The following is a 22,416-nucleotide window of genomic DNA, read 5'->3' as shown; positions in this document are numbered from 1 at the left end:
GTCGACTGAGATTGCAGAGCATAATTAACAAATACTGAATTTGAAATGTTTTCTGATTGGTGTTAAACAGTCATGGATCTTAAATGGTCATGTGATAAAAGCATTTTTATTATTTAAGTAGGATTTGTAGACCTGATTGCCACAACTCTGAAGAAGTCTATTTGCAATACAAAATGAAAATTCTTAATCTCTTAAAGAGTTTCAATGGATTTTATTTCCTGTATAGTGTTGAATTTGTTTTGTTCTGTAGCTGGTCTTGCCAAAAGACCTATCTGGGAAATTTTGGTGCACAATTTCTGGACTGCACGAAAGACATGTATGCTAAAATACAGGATAGAATTCACATGAGGACTCAGAAAGAAAGTGTCATCACTTGCTACTATAAGTTTCTTCTCTTCACGGGTCTTTCCTTTTATAAACATCAATTTTCAACCCAGTATGTGTCACTGGAAATATTTTAAATTGTTTCTACAAAGATGTATTCTTTTTCGCAATCTCTGCAAACAATGAAATGAAGTGGTGTAATTAATGTTACTAAAAGCAGGGTTGCATTTTTTATAGTTAAAAGAATAAGTCAATTAGATTAGCAACTCATACATGAAGAGCTTGGCAGAGGAGTAAAGTACCTACATCTGCTTGTGTCTTTAAAATCCCTGACTTCCTGTTAAAAGTGCACAACTCACCAATGTGAGTCCTGACATTTAAAAAAAAAAATAAACTGCATTTCAGATGGGACAGTAGTGAATTTCAACACTGTTATCCTGTTCATGCATTCTGTACATTCTGGGCATATATGAAAAAATCTTAGAAAACTCACTGCATAAGGCAACTTAGTCCAGATTACATATTTTTTAGTACATATGTTTTTATTGTAGATAGAAAAACTGGGAAAAAATGAGCACCAAAATATTTTGGGTTCCTATTAATTACTCAAACTGTTTAAAGTTCGAATGTCATATGGTTGACACCATATGATCGAACTTTAAAACGTTTGAAGGTGAAAAGCAATGGCTCCGTATGGCACAGAATGGGAAAATTTCCCTTTTCTGCACTGAAGTGCGATCTTGGAGTTGGTATATTTAATAGGGGGTGTGGGGGGTGCAGGGGGGCTTGCCCCCCCCGCTCAGAGCGTTGAGGTAATTTTTTAAATTTTTTTATTATATTTTCGATGTTTCATACTTCGCTCATATGCTGTCAAACATATGAGGTTCGAAGTTTTGAAACTTTGAATATATAATATAGACCCAATATTTTGGAGCCATTTTTTCCTGTTCTTCTTGTTTTGCTGGGTTGTATATGCAGGTGAATCATATTACTTCCTACTGTCTACATAGTATTAAGATTCCAGTCAAAAATTTCCAGGAGGCATTTGGTTCAAACTCCAGAACTCCATTGTTCCTGTGTGTTCTGCATGTTTTCTTTTAGTTATGTCTCACCAATGGTGGAAGACTGCACTCACATGAATGATCTGTTTTGCTATATTGAAGTCTTTTAACAAAATGTTTAATAGACACCACACCTGCAAAATACCTTTCTTGAACTGTAGTAACTTATATAAATGCCAGTCATAGTGAAAGCAAGCTTCTAATTCAGAATCCATTGATTGTGTCTTCTCATGTTTTTTTTTCATATCTATACAGTCAGTTATTAAGCATAATCAACGAATACAAGTAATTCAAAACGTTTTACCATGTATAAAGTCCCACAGAATTGATTCCAATATATTTGTGTAAAGACTGTAAGTGAAAAAAAAAAGTTTCTTGAGCTGATCTATATTTATCCTGTTACAAAGCAGAAGGTAGTATTAAGAGACAATACAAGGAAGGGCACAATGAATGGGCTTCTCATCAGTAAGATAACATATGAACAGTAATAAGGAAAAGATGGCATAATGCAAAATATCAACAGACAGTAAATTATCATCTCTTTGATTATTTGAAGGGCTGCACTTTGAGCAAAACACAAAACTAGTCTGAATATCATTATTGGAATTGTTACAGAAGAATCCTTTTGAACTGTTATCAATTTATTTTACACAACTTACTGAGATCAGTCATCATCTAGGAAAATAATCAATGATACCAAAATAGGCAGTGTTATCACAAATCGAACAAGCTGCGAAATATTTAATTTACCTGGACACTCATATATGCTCTCCACAACTAGTAGTGTTCATTTCTATACCATAAAATATACTGTCATTCATTTTGGGAAGCAACAAATATTGTCATTAATGATCAGATAGTAACTGTCACTAGGCAAATAAAAGTCTTTGCAAATATGAACAATATGTGGAACTAAAGAACCACCACAGCAGATTACAGCTCCACAATGAAACAATTTTATTTGGTTTAGCACTTTCTTCTCCTGATAGAGACTTCCTCAGAACAAACATACAATCTTAACCCAAACCTTAAATACCCAAGATCAAATAATCAATTAAGTTAATTAAATCACATGACTCACTGAATAAGCATAAAATGTTAAAAAAATTTAAAAAATAGTGTAAGTTATAAAATATATACACTCACATTATCAACAATAGCAAATAAAATTAAGACGTTCTAGTTAAAAAAAAGCACTTACCCTATAAAATGTCTTAATTTTAAGATGCAAGCAATATTAATAGTCTCATTTATACCTGGAAAATGTGTAGCATCCAATCTAAGCTGCCCCTTAATTCACAAATGTCCAGCTGCAAATTAATAATTTTTCCCTGCGGGTCTTTGACTACATGGTCAACTACTATGAACTTGAAACAGTGGTTATTGTGCTCCTTAATATGCCTGGCCAGGGCATTGGTAATTTTACCCTTTCTAATGTCATACAAGTGATCACCAACTCGGATTTTGAAGGTTCTAGACATTTTTCCAAAATAAAATACAGGGCACATCTGACAATTAGCCAAATATACTATATTTTGGCTATTACAATTAAAATGCCCTTTAATGACAAGTTTCCTGCCGTTAGGTTTAGAAATGTCCTTAGTCTCTAAAATGTGGGTGCAAAAACTGCATCTCCCACATTTAAAATTACCAATAGGTCTATTGGAACATCCAACAGATACCTCCTTACTCAACTCAAAAAGATTTTTAAAATACCGGTCCTTTCTAAAAACAATCTTTGGGGGTGCCTTGCCCACTTTAAGCTCCATGTTGTTATCAAAACTAAAAATATCCCAATTATTGGCAATGGCATCAACAATGTTTCCCAAATCTAAGTTGAAAATAGTGATGAAACTCAGGCCATACCCTACCTTTTTTCCTATTTTCACATTAGGACCAGGTTCTAAACTAACCCTTGTTAATCATTTCAAAATAGACCTGTGCATACCTTTTTACACTTTTCTACTACTTCCTTACTAATTTTGTCTAAATATACCTCAAGGTATCCCCGCTTTGTAAACATACCAACAATGAATTCCACCTCATCTAAAAAATGACAATCCAGACTGACCATTCTGGCCGCCCTGACCAGTTGGCCTTTAACAATAGACTTTTTCTGATGTAGGGGATACCAACTACTAAATTCCAAATAAGAATTGGAAAAGGTAGGCTTTCTTTAAATGTCGGCGCACAATTTTCCTTTATCACTGTTCCAAGTCAACTTTACGTCCAAGTAGGAAATATTCTCTTGATTATAATAATAGGTGAACCGCAAAAATTCCACAGTGTTGTTAATATAAGTGAGAAAACCCTTTAGTTGTTCCTCAGTATCCTTCCACACCAGTAACAAATCATCAAGATAGTGTAGTGCAAATGTGGGGCCAATATACACTATTCATAATGAATTCCTGCTCCCAAAAACACATGACAGAATTGGCAAAAATGGGGCCACAAGAGGCCCCCATTGCAACCCCAGTCAACTGTTTAAAATACTGACCCTCAATGTGAATACAATTATTGTTTAAAACCATCTCCATAAGGGCAGTCATTTTCTAAATGGAATCCTGATTATACATTTGAGTTTTTAATAACCGCCTTTCCAGCCATTGAAGGCCTCATTGTGGGGTATAACGCCAAATACATTAAATACATCTAAGGTAATCATAATTATTCCGGGAGGTAAAGTGAGACAATCTAATTTCTCAAGAAAATGCCATGAATCTCTTGTAATGTAACTACATTTTTCCAAGCCCTTTTGCAAAAGATGATCTACAGTCTTACTAATAAAACAGGTCTTTGATCTGTGTCCATCAACAATAGGGCAAAATTTAAAATTTTCCAGACCCTTATGAATTTTCGGTATTCCGAAAATATTAGGTATCATGGGGTGGTCATTCTTCATAAATTCATATTCACTCAGACTAATTTGGCCTTGAAATAACATGTCATTAAGAGCCAAATCAATCTTTCTGTAAGCTATATGGCTCTCGTTAAGGGAACTCTCTTCATACGTCCCGTCTATAAGTAATAAATTCATTTTGTCTGAATATTCATGTCGATTCATTAAAACCACCCCACTTCCCTTGTCGGGTTTCATAATCTGTATCGTTTTGTCATTAACAAACTCACCTAGTATATTACGTTCATTAATAGTTAGATTACCATCATTAGCAAACTGAGGATAATTAAAATATTGTCTCAGGTTTTTATCACGTAACCTTTCATACATGCATACTGCGTTGTTCAGTGGGGGATTAAAGGCACTTGGTCTTGTTAACCTAACTTCTCCACCTTCTCCAGAACCACTGTCATTATTAAACCATACCTTGAGGTTTAATTTTTAAGTAAAGCATTTTAAATCTATTAGGGCATCAACAATATTTCCCCTTCTCTCAGGGACAAAAGTGAACCCTTTTGCCAATAGGTCTGCATGTTTGATTCCCACTTCCTTAGAGGAATAATTAAATATTTTAAAATTGTTAGCACTATTACTAACTATAATGCAAAAATTGCTAAAAAACACATTTGGGTCATTGTCTAATGTCATCAAACTAATAGTACACTCTTGCCCAGGGTCCTTACCCTCAAGGCCTAACATCAAACAAGGGGTAGTAGAGTCAACAACGTTAAAACAAATTGGATCAACATTAGGATCTATATTGGAATCAAAAACAAGATTCTCAACTTCCCCATTGTTAATATTGTCAAATTTAGTCCTGATATTTTCAATAACATTTACTTCAACATTATCAGTGTCATGTTGATTGTCTGCATCAAACAAATTAATAGTGAAGTCCAGATTGTCTTCGATGTTAACCAGGTCGTCATTTAATATAGTTCGAAGCCCTTCAACTGGTGTCACATTAAACACATCTTTGTAACACTGTGAACCAGATACAACCAAGTCTACACAACTAGTGACCAGTTCCTCATTACAGCAAGACACATTGACTGTACTAGGACTAGCCACAAGGTTTAAGTTCTGTGGGAGGCAAAACGAACCACAAAAGGAGACTGCAGATTTTTTAAAATCAATACAGTTACTTACTACAAGTGGAATCGGAGCATCATGGTGACAGGCAGATGCTGTCAAAACCTGCTTTTGATCTTTTTTTAGCCTGGCCCCTTGCTATGCGTAATCCATGGTTTTGCCCTCAGAAAAATGGGAAGGCTGGTTGTTTTTTCCATGGAGCCTCTCCGACCGCCTAACTCCATCATTAAATTCCTCACCAGTAGTAGAATTAAACCGCTTTCCTTTTTGAAGCCTCAGTTCTGACGTCATTTGCTCTGCCCCTCTTGACTCGCCGTTGGACATATCTTGTTCATCATTCACTCTGTTCCCCAAGGAAAAAGGGTAAACTTTATCATGAGAATATTCATTAATGTCCCTTCTAAGTTTATTCTACTTTCTTAAATAAATGGTACTACAAATATTCTCCATACTTTTTTGAACTTCAGTATGACTAACTTGATGTCTTTGGTGGTCACAGTCAGCTAAAATAGAGCGGTTAAGTGTGTCCAAACTTTTACATCGGGTTGTCAATGCCTGATTGTTATATTTAATCATCAGGCACATTATTTCAATGCCTGTACGGTCAAACAGTACATGTAAATCATTGGGAAACTCATTGTTGTCAACCGCACCATTAGGATATCTTCACAACCTTAAGCCCCTTGGAACATGCCCCAACTCAATGTTCTTTTCCAAATAGGAATTCTCCATTTGTATCTTTGTAAATAAGGAGGTCATGTTCAAATGTTTTTAACTTTTCTGCCAAATAGGCTGATTGCTGAGAATTCTGTACACGGCTATCATTATTCACATCAACGTTAAAATTAAAATTATAATTATTGGTCTTCCAAAATTCTCCACCATGTTCACTCACAGGCGTTCCATTACCAGCCAAAAATTCATTCCCCTGCTTAGAACCATTCAGGTTTTGTCCAGAGGTACTGGCTTCGGGTGTACTTTGGACAGTCTGGGCAGGCTGGGTTAAGGGAATCCCCAGACTTCCAAAAAGATTATTACCCACCAGTAAGTCAGTTTTTTCCATTAAATTCTGAATCTGGACATTATCAACTGCCAGTTGCTGATTTATTTTCTGTAATAAATCCAAAACTTCACCGTTGGTAGCTGTAGAATCCATGGTATATATGTAATGTGAGTGTATATATTTTATAACTTGCACTATTTTTTAAATTTTTTTAACATTTTATGCTTATTCAGTGAGTCGTGTGATTTAATTAACTTAATTGATTATTTGATCTTGGGTATTTAAAGGTTGGGTTAAGATTGCATGTTTGTTCTGTGGAAGTCTCTATCATGAGAAGAAAGCGCTAAACGAAATAAAATTGTTTCATTGTGGAGTTATAATCTGCTGTGGTGGTTCTTTAGTTCTACAGTTCGTTTCCTTTATTGGTTGAAATGTGAACAATATAGTGAGGTTTTTACATTATCAGAATAAGCATCCTGTGTCAAATCACCTCAAGAGAACCCAGAGTACTAACAACCCTAGAGCAATGATAGCCCCCATATGGAGTACTGTGAAAGCATGTATGTATAACTGCTTCAATTAGAAAAAGATAGAATGTATTCAAACATCTTTCGCTAAGGAAAATATGGTTAACAAAACACTGTAATTATAATGAAATACTGATTGAACGTAATCAACATTCAGTGTCTTATATGCTGACCAGGAGAAATTTGATGCTAACAAACACCTGTATCCATAATGAAAAGTAAGCAGTCTAATTTTAAATTCCATCAGCTCACAAGTACATATAACAATTTACTGATATCATTTATTCATGGAAGTACTTTGTATAGGCTTACAGGGTAGTTCGTATTTGGATCCATGTATCAATTATAGTATCGCATGCTACAAATTCAAAAAGTTTTATAACAAAACTAGACCTCTGGTTTGGTGCAAGTGTTTATGAGTCTACCTTTCCTAGGATGCATACTCTAACATAGTCTTTCTTTGAAGTCTTGAGATTCTTATCTAAGTACACTGCAACTTTCCAAAACTATACTATTGCATTTTGCTGAAACAAAATTTGCCTGTATGAGTTTTATTCAAATCTATTAAAAACTTCACCTCAGTATGGGATGGGGGGGGGGGACTTAATTGCCACATGAGTGAGGTATCAGCATTACTAAATATAGTCATCTTGGTGCATTAGGATTCTGTAGGGCTGATCTTTCACATACTGGTGAAGTTTGTGCAACAAAAAATAATTAGTCAGTGCTAGTAGTGCCTGTAGTGTTCTAAGCAACTGTTACAACCACTGTTTAGGAAGAGTTCAAGTCTGACAAGCTCTAAAAGACCCTTCTTTAAAGTCATACTTTATATGCAATACTTTTCAAGGCCATAATTTATTATCAAATACTGCCTTTTCTGCTTAAGGCACTTATCACATGGAGAAAAGGATCTACTACACAGAGACTCACAAATAGAGAGTACAACTTGATGATTTCTAGTGATCAGCCCACTAATGCCTACATTATCCATACACTTTCCTCATAAAAAATGATTTTCTTTAATCTAGTTTTAAGTTTGCTTCATTCTCAGTGCACTAATCTTTATAAAACCAAGCTGTGTTGTTCAATACTTTTTTCATACCAAGCCAGAATTTCACAATTACTTTCCCTCCTATCACATCCTGCTATTGTTTGCCAAGTCTGGTATAAGATAACACACCCGTTGCTGCCACCTAACATTTTATACACCTATTGCCTGCCACTAAGTTCTTTTTATATTAAAACGTTGAGCTCAGTCTGACAATCTGAAAGGTTCTAAATGCTATAGCTCTAGATTTTGACCTGTTGTTAAAATCCTGGAATACATAAGCATTTCTAATGCAGTTTATTTAAAATGACTTCCAGGAATCAAGTCAACAGCAAAAAAGTGGTATTTAGATATTTACAGAGTTCAAAACAAAATATAAAACAGAGGTGTAACAAAATTATACAAACTGTAAACATATACAACAACTGAAACAGATGTGTCTGTGCATGCTACAATTAATTACTATATATATTCTAGGTATATAAGGTTTTTACTTGCTTACCAGCAATTGATATTACATTACACAGTGCCAGCATGTTGCTGTACGTAAAAAGTAATTGCATAGAACAGTTCAAGGAGCTCCTTTCCAGCTGTATTTTCTGTGTAATACAAAACTTTTCTTTTTATGGAATCCAGACATTCCTGGAATATATAAATGCAATACATGAAGATTTTCAGCAGGGTCAGAATGTTTTGCCACCATTTTAGATCCTTATAGTATCCTGTATAAGAAACTGATGGCTGTTAGAAGATGGATAGATATTCTGGCTTTATATTTCTTAAAATGTTGGGACTGCAGGTTCAGTGTGTCATATGGTCACAGAAGGAACATGGTCTTCCTGCGTTCTTGCTTAAAATTTGTGACAAGCTTTCATTATGTTGATATGCTGCTCAATGCAGCATTCCATACTGCAATTTACAGAGTTTGTTTCTGAGGCCACTATAAAACCTGTAAATAGCATGTAGTTTGAACTGCAGGTGGAACCAATGAAAGGGTTCTTAATTTGCATTTATTTATTGTCTTTGAGGTGAAGACCAGGAATCTTGCTTAAGTGCCAAGGGTAGAATGGTACCACTGATTGCAAAGGAAATTTTTCTTTCTTTTCTAAATTCACACAGTGCTTGTCTTATTTAGGGCTGCACATTGAGGCACTGTTTATTTACTTTTTCCCTCATTCCATTTAGTGTTGCATATTACTGGATTTTATAAGATTCTGTGTTGTTACAGCACACTTAAACAGCAATGCACAATATTTCTTTTGTTTTCTTGTGTATTGCTGTGGTAGGAAGTGAGCTGATAATTTTTTAGTGACTGGGCTCCTGGCCAGAAACAAACATTGCCAGGTTTTTTTTTTTTTTTTGTATTCTAAATTCATAAGGGCTTAATTGTTCCTGCAACAGCAGTGCTTCTATCCCCTCCCACATCCCTAACTGCACTAGCTTTATTGGGGTCAACAGGATGGTATGGTAACTTCCTGCTTTGACTTATGAATTGTAATGCAAGTGATGGTGGTGGTGGAGGGGAGGGTGAAATTAAAATACAGAAAACATTCTGCAGAGCTGACAGAGGAGCAAAAAAGAAAACAGACTACTAGACAGTCAGACATTCTTATGGTGTGTTAAACTATTGCTAGGAAAAAACTTTTAGTTCTAAGGTACAGACACTACTCAGTAAGGGCGTGGTCAGTCAGAAACAGAAATATAAGTGATTAGGTGCCAGATTTGTACAATGGTTACACTGCAGCAGACTGTAATTTGTACTAGCAAACATTTGAGATGCAGCTTTTCAGGAAGTTATGGCATTTACTAAGGTCTAAGAGTGTACTGGTGCATGACATCCACATCAGGTGACTAAAACTATTCTGTGCCTATATTACATAATGAGGACTACCACTTTAATTACAGGGACATCTGGTCTTGGATTGAATGCAGCCTCTCAACATGCTATAATGGCTATCAACAAACGGCAGCGACCTTTGATCAACTGGTGCCTAGGCAAAAGGGATCCATGGCGCCCCCCCCCCCGCCACACCACCTGGTACCTTCATCCTGGTTTACCTACACCAAATAAATACTGGAAAAATGCCCCTGCTAGAGTGGTGCCCTAGGTGGCCTATGCCTACAGCTGGCTATGTCAACAGACATTGGGAATGTAGCATGGAACAGCTCCACAAGTGTTGTACCATTTCAATACAGTAAATGGCTACCTCTGTTATTTGGCTAAGGGCTCCATTTCATTGCTGTAGACATTTATGTGTATGTGTGGTACATCCTATTCTCCTTGTGGTAAGTGACTGTTTCTGTTGCCTTCCAGCCATCCAACATGTTCAAAAAAGAAATTTCTTTGCAGGCTATATCCCTTGCATCACCTAGTTATTCCCAGTGTGTAATTCAGTCTCAGTCTGTAATTTTTATACTATCCTTTGAGCCCTGGGTCTGGAATGCACCCTACCATGATGATTAATCAGCACCTGATAACTAATGGCAGGTACAGCCTTTCACATATCACCTGACTGACCACAGACTGAAAGGGCTGACTGAGCAGTGCACGTGTCCATTGTATGTGCTCTGCCAGTCAGTTTGAGAACTGGCCTTGATGGTGAATGTAGGGCTGTTTTAGGCACAGGCTCTTAGATCCTGCTTAAGCAATAATGGGGGAGGCAACATAGACCACCAGGTAAGTGTGCCAGGTACAAACTGGTCTAATCAGGAATGATGACATTCCTAGACTGCGGTTTCTTTTTGGGGAGAAAATCTTGACTAGGCTTGGAAGGTCCCCAGGGCCATTAGCCTAGTAACCTCCTATGATCATATGACTACAAGAGACAACTTAAAATCTGAACCAGTCAGTAGTACAGCATTTCCATATAGGCAGCTAATATCATACAAATTACATGTGTGTGTTCTTCATGGCATGTGTTGTTTTGCCAGGATTGTGTCATTACTCCTGCATATGCCTCTGGGCTAAGCCAGAAACTACTTATGATGCACTGGTATGTATAGGTCCATTGTGTTTTTGGCATGGATTCAGGTTTGTATTTGATTGGCAGTTTACAAAAATTGCATGGAACATAACGTGACAGGTGCACTGAAGCAGTGTGCCTTATTAAGATACTGTTAATAAAAAAAAATCAACCTTACAAAGAAGTGATATAAACAGATGCCTCTTAGAAAGGCATCCTTGGAAAGGTGATACTATTCATTCATTCTTACAATGTTTGTGTCAAATAGTCTGGCATACAGCCTGAACTAGCTGGAGTACAAGAGATTATTTACCCTCTACCCCTAGTTAACAGCACTACGCACACAACCCTCAAGGGAAAATACCAAATTTAACCTGTGAACATTTATAAGTACAGGAAGAGTGAAGAAGCTATACAAAAATACCACCATTAGGAGAAATTAAAAAAAAACTTCAGTGCCACAAAGAATGGGCCTATATCCCCATAGCTATAAAACATCTTATTTTACATTAGCGATAGAGAAAAAGAAGTTATGTCTTACCATAATGTTCCATCTGTGTTGTAGATCTTCATTCATTCATTACTGATAGGACTTTGGTTCTGGCCTCAGAACCGACACAGCCAGTACCAAGCTCGCGCCCGCCAAAAACTCTCAGCTAAGTGCTACCCACAATGCCCCTCTCATGGTCTCTTCAGATCGAGTTTGCCCACCCTTATACCATAAAGAGACTAATAATGATAGTAGGAGGCTGTGTCTAAGCAGATACCCTAACCAATAAGGTAATGCTAAAGCCACCAGAAGTCCAGGTAGGGGAAGGAGGGTGGGAAGTAATGAATGAATGAAGATCTACAACACAGATGGAACATTATGGTAAGACATAACTTCTTTATCTGATGTTGTAAATCTTCATTCATTCCTTACTGATAGGACTGAGTCCCCAGCTACTTTTAATCCTGGGTGGCCCTAAGGAAGGATATTCCTCAGCACCATAGAACCAAAAGATGCTCTTCCCCTGGAGGCCAAATCCAGTTTGTAATGAGTGATAAAGATATGTGGATTTGCCCAAGTGGCTGCTGCGCAGATATCATCCATAGATGCTCTAGAATGAAAGGCCACTGAGGTTGCTATGAATCTAGTAGAGTGAGCCTTTATTTTGGAAGGCAAGGACATTTTGTTTTGTTGGTAGATGAAAGTAATGGTGTTTCTGAGCCAAGAAGATAAGGTCATTCTGGGCCCTGCAAATGCTACAAACAATTGATCTGCTTTCCTGAGAGACTGTGTTCTGTCCAAGTAAAAATGAAGTTGCCTATGAACATCAAGGGTATGTAAAAGTTACTCCCCTTTATTTGAATGATGGAGAAAGAAAACGGGTAGGTCAATAAATTGGTTGATGGAAAAATCAGAAATGACCTTGGGCAAAAAGGAGTGATTAGTACGGAGAGAAACTCTATCCTTGTGGAAAATCAAATATGGTCTTTTGACACTTAAGGCCTGCAACTCAGAAACTCTTTTTGCTGAGGTAAGGGCTACTAGGAGTAGGGTTTTCCAGGACAAAAAAATTATATCACATGAATCAGAAGGCTTGAAAGGAGGACTTGTTAATGACTGAAGCACCAACGTCAAGTCCCATGGTTCTGTAGGGGGCTTGACAGGAGGTTTAATATGTAGTACTTCTTTCATGAAGGTTTTGCACAGCTGGTGTGACATAACTGATGAATTGTTGATTCCACTGTGAAAATTTGCAATAGCTGCTAAATGTACTGTAATCATCAATTGCATGTTTGTCCTAGTGAGATATTCTAGGATCTTCTGAATAGGCATAGGGAAGAGATCCATGTTTTGTTCTTTGGCCCATATAGAGAACCTGGTCCACTTACTGAAATAAATTTTTCTGGTGAATGGTTTGTGTGAAGCCAGGAGGATCTCGCAAACAGGGGATGAAATATCAGGTAGCCTGGCAATCATCAGAAGTGGAGAAACCAAGCTGTGAGCTTGAAGCTGTGGAGACTGGGGTGAATCAATCCATGAGGGTGAGTCAGCAGTTCTTGAGATTGATCCTGGGTCCATGGGCTGTGGATCAGGTGAGTTCATAGGAATGGGAACCAGACTTGATGGGGCCAATAAGGGGCAATGAGGATCACTTTGCTTCTCAACCTTTGAGCTTTCTGTAGAAATTTTGGGATGAGGGGAAACGGGGGGAAAGGCATACAGTAGACCCTGGGACCAATTGTGCATCAGAGCATCCCTCAGTGACTCCCCCTGAGGGGGGATCAGAGCAAAGTAGCTTCTGCAGTTTCTTTTTACGTGTGAAGCAAACAGGTCGCAGAAAGGCCTGTCCCAGCAATGAAAGATTTGAGCCGCTATAATCGGGTCGAGGGACCACTTGTGAGGCATCAAAATGTTCCTGCTCATATTGTCTACAATGAGATTGGAGCTCCCAGGAATCTGCATCACTATGAGAAAGTGGTTGGAAGCCATCACCCAATGCCATATTCACATGGCTTCCTGACATAGGGGTAAGACCTGGTTCTGCCTTGTTTGTTGATGTACCAGACGACTGACATGTTGTCTGATTGTTTTGAAATAGTCCCAGAAGGAAGGGATATGTGGAACGCTTGCAATGCTAAGACAACTGCCCTCAATTCCAGGACATTAATGTGCAAATTGGCCTCTATGGGGGACCAAGTGCCTTGGACCATCCTTCCCTGAACCCCCCCCCCCCAACAGGGAAGCATCTGTGGTCGCCGTGACCTTGGGCTGGGGGAGATAGAATGGTCACCACCAAAGATTTGTTTCTGGCTTCATTCATCATAGCATTTCTCCCTTGCAAAGGTTTGTAAGACATATCATGTGGTCAAGAGGGTGGGTTAAGATTGACCATTGTGAAGAAAGGAGCCATTGTAATAGTCTCATGTGCAACCTCACCAGGGGTAATAAGGTAATGGTTGCTGCCATAGAGCCTAATAGTCGTAGTACTAGGCATGCTGATACAAATGTCTGTGGAAGGAGAACTTGAATCTGATTTCTTATTTTTGAAAGCCTGTGAGGAGGAAGGGAAGCTTGACAAGACGTTGCGCCGAAGATTGTCTCAATGAATTCCAGTGTCCTTGTTGGGGACATGCTTGATTTTTCCATATTTATCATAATACCTAGGTGAAGAGCAAGGACTTGAGTGTAAAAGAGACTGAGAATTAGAAGGTTCCTGATCGTGGCAGTGAGCAGCCAATCATCTAGATATGGAAACACCTGGAATCCTTGTAGTCAGAGATGAGCTACTACAACTGCCATACATTTGGTAAATACTCTGGGGCCTGTCAAGAGACCAAAGGGCAGTAACCTGAACTGGCAGTAACCTGAACTGGTAGCAATTGGCTCCCAGCCAGAAGCAAAGAAATCTCTGGGAGCATTTCTCCATCTTAATGTGGTAATTCACATCCTGAAGGTCTATAGAGCACATCCAGTTGTCCTTCCCCAGAAAGGGGAGAATGGACTGCACCATGATCATCCCGAATTTTTGAGGTTTGATGAATTTGTTTAGTAGGCTGAGATCCAGGATTGGTCTCCAGTCCCCTGTCTTTTTTGGCACTAAAAAGAACCTCAACTAAAAAACGGATCCTATTTGGTCTGGTTGGACTGGTTGGATGATTCTTTTTCTTAGCAGCTTTTTGATTTCCAAGGCTGCAGCATCCCTCTGACTGGGTGGAATGTTGGGGATTTGTTTTGTGGGTCTGGGAGTGAGATTGAATGGGATATGATAGCCTCCGGATATTATTCTCTGCACCCATGAATCTGTTGTTATGAGTTGCCAGGCTTGTATGTGCAGAGAGAATCATCCCCTGACGGCTTCCAGTGGAAAGCAATTGGGCTGGTGCTCATGAGTGCTGGAAGGATCAGCCAGGGAATGAATCCCTAGTGCCCTGGTTGCACGGACCCCCTCTGCCCCGAAAGGGATTTCTTCCGGATGAGTTACCCCTTCTGCCCCTGGGGGAATGCTCATCACAAGTGTCACGAAAAGATCCTTGATCCCTTGAACCACAATTTTCCTCCCCTCTGATTCCTGAAGTAGGATCTCTGGGGGGTGGAAAAATGTATGCCAACAGCAGACAAGGTCTTTCCATCTTTCTCACTGGGTGATACTGTGTCTCTTACTTTTGGACCAAAGAGTGTAGATTCATCAACAGGCACATTGGCAAAGGAAGATGTGAAAGGGTCCATGAGGTCACACAAACACACCCAAGCATGCCATCTCATGACGATGCCCAATGCAGCTGCTCGAGGTGCCCCCAGTAGTGTGAGAAATCAAGTGCTTCGAGGAGTTTGAGATGGATTCTAGGGTTGCCAGCTGGAAGGCAACAGTATCACACACCTCCTCAGGCAGTATCCCTGCCAAAGAGGCAGACATTTCTGAAGTTAGGTCTCTTTGGAGGTGAGTAAATTGCGCCAGGTAATTCAGTGACCGGATGGCAAAGGTTGCTGAAGCAAAGGTCTGCTTCCTCAGTCTGTCCAAAGCCAGAGACTCCCTGTTCGGGGGATGAACAGTGGAACTATCTTCTGCCAGCTCCCTCTTAGTGGCTGCCGCCATTACCATGGAATCTACTACTAGATGTTTGGACCAGTTGGGTTGGTCTCCAGGCATGGAAAAAAATTTTATTGGGCCTCCAGAAGATAGGTTCTATGTTGTCCAGAGCCTTCCAGGCATGCTGCACAATAAACCTAATGAGCTCATCTGCAGGTGGGTACACCCAGGAAGTAGATGGTCGACCACGGAAAGCCTGCAAGAACACTGATTCCTCAGAAGAAGGGTTGGAGGATTTCCAATCTCCCCTCTGTTTGAGGATCCCAAGAATGTCTCCAAATGAGACATCTTCCAGGGGAGAACATGGCGACCATTCTCCCTCATCATAATTGGTGTCTTCAGTGATGGATTCCTCAGGGGAATCGAGAGGCGTCCTCTTGCAAAGTTTCTTCCAGAGTGGCTCCCCAGTGGGGTCTTCTGAGGAGGAATCCAGAGAAAGGGTTCCCTTCAAGGGAAGGTCTTGTGGCTCCCATGCCTGAGATCCCAGAGTAGGGGGTTGGGACAGCTGCATGCTAGAGGAGGGGTTCTGGTTCTGATGCCAATGGTGCAAACTGTGAGCCTGTAGAAGCAAGGACCCTCTCCATCACCTGGAAAGCAGGCCCACCCGAAAAGGGATAGGAGCCCGGAACTGAGAAGGGCAACCTCAGAACAGGGGTCTCACCCTATCCTGATGAGCCCACCTCTGGGTGAGGAGCTCTGAGGGAACCAGTAACTGCTGGAGCCAGGACCATACACTGTGCCATATAAAAAATCAGCGCTGAACTAGGTGTCATGCTGCTGCCAGCCCAATCACTGCTCCAAGGGTGCCGCAGTTCCAATGGAGCTGTTTTACCAAGAGTTATTGAAATGGACAGAGAAGCCTCCGCTGTCGGAGCTGAGACAGAGTTCACCGGGATGGACATTGGTATCAAAATTTCTAAAACCTGGGAGGAGGTCGGAGGAGGATAAACAGGTGAATATGCCAGGAAAGCTTCCTTTTGAGGAGAGAGGGAAGACCTAGTTGGGGTCACTAAGCCTCTAGCTGTCAATAGCTGGTCCACAACCCTCACCACATCTTGTTCCAAGAGACTCCTGGTGGATCTGATGGAGTTTTGCTTTATCAGACATTATGAAAAAAGCACACAAAACATTACAGTCCTAAAATACAACTATAACTACCAAAAAACAGCAAGACGTTACAGTAAAGTAGAAGAGGATTGTTTTTAATAGATAGGAGGAAGGAGTACCAACAATGGTACTAAAAATTACCAAAAAGTGGTAAGGGAAAGGCCTACCAAAGGTAGGGGAGAGGGATTGTACCAATGATGGTGCAAAAAGAACTACCGAAGGTAGAGGGTAGGATTTAGTAGGAAATATGGAATTTAAAGGCAAAAGACATAACCTTAAAGAGAACTGAATAAAGGAAAGTAATTATATCCATAAAACTACAAAAACACTACACTTAGCTGATAGAAAGGCTTGGCATGTCTGATGAGGAATGCGGCAAATGAGATCTGGAGAGACTATGAGAGGGGCATTGTGGGTGGGACTTAGCTGAGAGTTTTTGGCAGGCGTGAGCTTGGTACTGGCCATGTCGGTTCCAAGGATGGAACCGAAGTCCTATCAGTAAAGAATGCATGAAGATTTACAACATCAGATCTGAGGTTATAAACATTGAATTCTGTAGGCAGAACAAAAAAACCCAAAGGCAGAAGAAAGCTTATTTGGCAGTATGTCACTGGTATAAGAACCATATTTTGGGACACTGACATTGGAGTATAGGAAGGTGGCACAGTTACTTGGTACAGTGATAAAGTGCCAAATTGCAGTACTGACGTATCTGGCACAGTTACTTGGTACAGTGATAAAGTGCCAAATTGCAGCACTGATGTATCTGGTAAAGTTACTTGGTACAGTGATACAGTGCCAAACTGCAGCACTGATGTATCTAGTACATTTACTTGGTACACTGATAAAGTGCCAAACTGCAGCACTGATGTATCTGATAAAGTTACTTGGTCCAGTGATAAGGTGCAAAACTACAGCACTGATGTATCTGGCACAGTTATTTGGTACGGTGATAAGGTGCCAAACTGCGGCACTGACATATCTGGTACATTTACTTGATAAAGTGATAAGGTGCCAAACTGCAGCACTGATGTATCTGGCGCAGTTACTTGGTACAGTGGTAAAGTGCCAAACTGCAGCACTGATGTATCTTGTAACAGTTACTTGGTACAATGATAAGGTGCCAAGATGCAGCACTGATTCATCTGGAAAAGTTACTTGATACAGTGATAAGGTGCCAAACTAATGCAATGATGTCTCTGGCACAGTTACCTGGTACAGTGATAAACTGCCAAACTGCAGTACTTATGTATCTGGTAAAGTTACTTGGTACAGTGATAAAGTGCCAAACTGCAGCACTGATGTATATGGTAAAGTTACTTGGTACAGTGATAAGGTACCAAACTTCAGCACTGATGTATTTGGCACAATTACTTGGTACAGTGATAAGGTGCCAAACTGCAGCACTGATGTATCTGGCACAGTTAAGTGCTACAGTGATATGGTGCCAAACTGCAGCACTGATGCATCTGGCACAGTTACTTGGTATAGTTGTAAAGTGTAAAACTGCAGCACTGATCTGGTAAAGTTACTTGGTAGAGTGATAAGTTGACAAATTGCAGCACTGATGTATCTAACACAGCTACTTGGTACAGTGAAAAGGTGCCAAACTGCAGCACTGATGTATCTGGAAAAATTACACGGTACAATGATAAGGTGCCAAACTGCTGCACTGATGTATCTGGTACATTTATTTGGTAAAGTGCTAAAGTGCCAAACTGCAACACTGATGTATCTGGTAAAGTTACTTGGTACAGTGATACAGTGCCAAACTGCAGCACTGATTTATCTGGTACGTTTACTTGGTACAGTGATAAAGTGCCAAATTGCAGCACTGATATATCTGGTACAGTTACTTGGTACAGTGATAAGGTGCCAAACTGCAGCAATGATGTATCTGGTAAAGTTACTTGGTACAGTGATAAGGTACCAAATTGCTGCACTGATGTATCTGGCACAGTTACTTGATACAGTAATATGGTGCCAAACTGCAACACTGATGTATCTGGCAGAGTTACTTGGTACCTTAATAAGGTGCCAAACTGCAGCACTGATGTAGCTGGTACATTTACTTGGTAAAGTGATAAGGTGCTAAACGGCAGGATTGATGTATCTGTCAAGGGTTCAGGCACATAGGCAGCGAGGCATTTCCCTGTGGTACATTTTGGCTGGGGACACACGGCTGATGTGACATTCAACTGCAGAGAAAAATGGCTGTTTATAAATTCCCTGTGGGCAAAGAGAAGCACATACTGCCATGCCCACAGCTTTAATAACCAAATGCATGGAGGCAGAAGAAGTAATGATTGTTGTGCTTAGTGTACAGTACATACTTGTGTGACTAAGTCGGTAGAAGTGTGCTACAGCATGCAGAAAATCCTGCCTGGTTCTGTAGTCACATTTATGCTCCAGTATGCATTTTAGGTAATGTTCCCTAGACACTGTGAAGAGGGTAGTGGTCCACACACACTGATTATAAAGGCACTGCATTTTTACTGCCACTGACATGCCCTCTGGCCAGCCTGCTGCTTATGCCTGCCATATTGCCTGCTGCTTCATGTTCCCTTGGGGACCATGGACATTGTTTTCCCCCTGTGCATTTGGTTATTGAAGTTGTAGGTATGGCAACACATTCTTCTCTTTGCCCACAGGGAATTTGCAAACAGCCATATTTCTCTACAGCTGAATGTCATTTCAGCCATTTGTCCCCAGTCAAATGTACCACAGGGGAAATGTCTTGCTGCATAGGTGCCTGAACCCATCTGGCAAAGTTTCTTAGTGCATTGATAAGGTGCCAAAGTGCAGCACTGATGTATCTGGTACAATTACTTGATACAGTGCTACGGTGCCAAACTGCAGCACTGATGTATCTGGCACAGTTACTTGGTACAGTGATAAGGTGCCAAACTGCAGCACTGATGTATCTGGTACAGTTACTTGGTACAGTGATAAGGTGCCAAACTGCAGCACTGATATATCTGGTACAGGTACTTGGTACAGTGATAAGGTGCCAAACTGTAGCATTGATATATCTGGCTTTATTGTGTAGTCTGTAAGGCAGATGGAGGAAGACCAGAATGGGTAAATAGGACTGAGTGCTTCACAGACTGCTCTGCTTTTTAAGAGTGATTGACTCCTACTACTGGAACACTGTCTGGCAGAAGGTATTGGCCAGCACTGGGCACAGTCATATAAATTATTGAGGGGGAGGCTGTGTGATGATGGCACATGTAGACCACATCCAGAATGAATGGAGCTGCATGAAGCTAATGTTACATCTACTTCATGTTTACACATTGGACCCAGTTCAGGAGGTCAGCCAAGATCAGCAAAAATAAAACTTCTCTGCTTGCTCTGGGACACAGAGTACAAACTAATCATCTTTTGAAGACATGTTATGTTGGATAACTACAAACATTACTTTAAACAATAATCCTAAAATACTTTAGTATGGATTGGATAAAGAGTAATCACAAAGCTATCCACCCTATGATCAGTTTGCATGCATGAAAAGAGTTAGTACATATGACCACAGGAAGGGTAAAGTTAGTGGAAGAGAAAACATTTTGGACTAAATATTCACAGCAAACCCCAACAAAATTTCCCATTTAGGAATTATGCCAGACACATTAGAGGTCACATCACAGTTTTTGCCATATGGAAACATATCAAAAATGCTTAGAAGCATCCATTATTAAATTGTCAGAAATATCCAAATTCAGTAAGGAAACCTTGTTTATCCTTAAGCATAGCAAACTATGAACTACTAGAAACTCTGACTTTAGATGGCACAATAACTTACTTCAACAAACCTTCCTCTCCATACTAAACTCCCCACAACCTCAGCACAGATAACAAATCAAATCAAATCATGCGCTATGGCTTTATACCAGATAGAAAACAATTAATGCATAGCAGAAATAAAGGATGGAAAACTGACATTTAGAAAAAAAAAATAAACAATTTGCAATAATATTGACAATTATGAAACCTATCTAAAAATATAATCCTAAAGGCTAAAAAAAAAAAACTATTAGACTACTCTACAGGAAAACTACTGTAAAACTCCAAAACAATTTTGGAAAACAGTCAAAAAACTTATACCACCTAGTCAAAAATTACAGCCCTGTGCTTTACAGAAAAGAAAACAAGCTATAAAACAGAGTACAAATTTAACTTACACCACTAAATTGTGCTAATCCTCTTAATAAAGCTATTGCTAACAACACATCAAGTGACATAGACACTGACACTACGACCTTCTCATGTATCACTACCACCATGATAAAAAAAAATACTTAAACCCACCTCTCTTGTAGCTTACAACTTACCAGTAGCATATTTCAAAATAGATGCAGAATCCATTGCATACCCAGTATCTATATTTATAAATCATTCTCTCCAAGAAGGAATAGTCCCCACACTCTGGAAACCATTCTCTGTTATTCCCTTGCATAAAGTTGGCAAATCACTTGAACTAACAAATGACAGACTTATAGCCATTCTGTCTGCTCTATCTAAAATACTTGAAAAATGGGTTCACGTACAACTGATCAAATACGTAACAAAGAACAAGTTACTTTCCACATCAAAGCATGGATTTAGGTAATGACACTGAAGCAACATTACTAACTTTGTTAAACTATGTTTATTGTGGATGAAATCAAAGTTAAATGATTGCATTCCTATTTTTAGACCTGTCCAAAGAATTTGCTGCTTTCCCATTCCATGTTATTACTTAAACTCAAGGAACTAGGTCTCACAAAGAATGCAATTGATTGGTTTAAAAGTTATGTTAGCAATTGAACACAGTGTATATCAGAGACGGATAAGCTGTCAAATTAATTTAATTATCAGATTTGTTAACTGGGTCAAGCACTGATTAGTTCTGTCCAATTTCAGTCTCAACACAGTCAGTAATATGACTACTCAGAGTATATAAGATAACAAAAACATGAAGTGACAGTGAATACAATACAAAGAATGTGTGATGCTAAGAACATAAAAGTACATAAACCAGTAAAGTGAGAGGATAAATTCCATTGCTATCAATATACATTTTAGTACAAAGTTTGCTTTACATTCAGGAAGAAAGAGCAATATATATAATCTTGGTATATATGTAAATTTGAGGTGGGAGACCTGAAGCAATGGAGGTATGCTGGAAGGTCAGTATAAATGAAAGGCATACAGTCTCACACATGAAGTCTAAGCCAGTATGTAGGTGATTCAGCACTAATATGCAGCCTTGCAATCAAACAGTGCCAAGATGGCCTGTAGTCTTCCTTTGCAAAAATTAAAAACTGTCTGGAACTATATAAACTGCTCCTAAATTCAAATAAAACTAAACGGATGGCATTTTCGCCTCCAACTCAGCAGTCAAACTATTGTGATTTAACAAAATTATTTGTCAATAATATAAGGATTGAGTTAGCACAAAATGCAAAACTACTGGGAGTGATTACAGACAACAGACTAAGGTTCAAGTAGGACTTCCAATGTGCAGTTCAAAAAACTAACCATAAACTTGAAGATGTCGATAAAGTGAAGCCGTTCTTAACAGAATATACATGCTAGACTATAGACTTATCTACCCCCTAGACTCCATGTGCCTCATCAGTTTTTACTACTACGTTCTTCTCAGATAGCTAAACTGGGACAATCGTACAATAAAATTGTAAGGTTTGCAAGTAACCACGTTACCAAAACACATCATTTTGTGGCACTTGATTCATTTAACTGTCTGGATTAATCTAATGTACTAGCTTTCTCTCATATTAAGGCTACCCACAACACCATCTATATCCTAGACAGA

This window comes from Protopterus annectens, chromosome 15.part0, assembly GCF_019279795.1.
Source record: "Protopterus annectens isolate FY-2018-M chromosome 15.part0, PAN1.0, whole genome shotgun sequence".
Classification (NCBI taxonomy): domain Eukaryota; kingdom Metazoa; phylum Chordata; order Ceratodontiformes; family Protopteridae; genus Protopterus; species Protopterus annectens.
The sequence above is the reverse complement of the archived record's forward strand: the minus strand, read 5'-3'. Positions refer to the sequence as shown.